Here is a 1,682-nt window from a genome sequence, read left to right on the forward strand (position 1 = left end):
GGTTGCTATGAGTCAGTACTGACTTGATGGCACCTAACAACAACAACTGCTGATATAATTAGGGAGCTAGGTCCTGCAGTAAAGTTTTGGTAATATTTTATAATATTAAAACTAGGGACTTTAATGTCCCTGACAGTCACTCTTTCTCCACCTAGTTAGTTAGTGAAATTTACACAGCAGGGTCAACAGAATGTCATTTCATTATTAGCTGAGATAGTAACCCCTATACCCCTAAGGAGCTCTGGTAGCGTAGTGGTTACGAATCGGGCTGCGAACCTTAGGGTCAGCGGTTCGAAACTACCAGCCGCTCCGCGGGAGAAAGATGAGGCTTTCTACTCCCGTAAAGATTTACATCCTCGGAAAGATTTACATCCTCGGAAACCCTGTACAGAGTCGCTATGGGTCGGAACCGACTCGACGGCACTTAACAACAACAACATACCCCAAATCAAAGGTTATGTAAATCCATAAAGCTTAATTTGTTAGAGGCCACAAATTAGGCTCAAGGCCTATGGGATAATTTCTTTGTTCTACACCAGAATCTAAATCTTGGACTACTATTTTCTGGTTCACCACACAGTATAAGAATGAAAACAAAACACCAGAATACTTAAGTGTACATACAGAGAGATAAGAACAGCAACAACAAAAGGAAGGGATCACTTTCTGCCACTTGAAGTGGAGTAGAGAGAAGAGAGAACCTCTCACAGCAGAATAGCGTTGCCAATCAATAACTGTGGCCCAAGAAACTGTTCTGGAATCAGACCAATCAGACTATGAATCCCTCATTTTGTAAGAAAGAACAAAGAAATTAATCAGGAAGAGAATCAGGGAAAGATTGAGAGTGTTTCCTACTCCCTGCTTAATAGGACTCTTCTTTCTTTCAAGGTTTCTTTGAGGACAAGATGAGTAACATTTTTGTTATGGCATCTCCAATCCATAAAAAACATTATCAAAAAAGTAGGCCCTTGATGAGTGTTATTTAGTAAATACAGGAAGAAAAATATGGTTCATAACAATGCATCAATCAACATTACATGTTCTAGTGCTCTGTAATACGGACTGTGTGGTATGAAAGAAACACCACATCATCCCTGCTTTTAAGGGCTGTCACATACAAAGAAAAGAGTGCAAAGCCTAAAATGGTGTGGCAACAGCTACAGATGCATTAAGTGCTCAGCAAAGACTGGGCCTGGTACTTACTTCCCTATGAGCTGGGACTGAGCCTAATGGGACCACTGCTGTTAGAGCTTTATACTCAGACAATGAATGTGTGACCTTGAGCAAATCACTTTGTCTCTCTCCACCTCAGTCTCCTTATCTGTTAAGTGTGATTGATTAATGGCTGCTTTGTAGTCTTGGTATGAGAAGTAAAGAAAAAAAAAAAAAAAAATGGTTATAAGGCAAACAGGAGAGCACATAAAAAGAGGCAGCTATTTTTACCCTTATTATTAAACTACCAGGAGAGTGTTTTTCATCTTCTTATGAGTTCACCTTGAAAAGTAAAATAAATCTCATAATTTTTCCATGCTCAAGGTTTTTTCCCATCTATTATATGGGAATTAGTCTAGCCAAAAAGAGTGCTAAGATTCGAATTGGGCATGATGAAAAGCCAGGGAGGATGAATTAGATAGGGCCTTACTTTTTAAAAGCTTCTCCTTTTGGGTGTTAAATAGTGATGA

Source organism: Chrysochloris asiatica, unplaced genomic scaffold (genome assembly GCF_000296735.1).
Source record: "Chrysochloris asiatica unplaced genomic scaffold, ChrAsi1.0 scaffold00129, whole genome shotgun sequence".
Classification (NCBI taxonomy): domain Eukaryota; kingdom Metazoa; phylum Chordata; class Mammalia; order Afrosoricida; family Chrysochloridae; genus Chrysochloris; species Chrysochloris asiatica.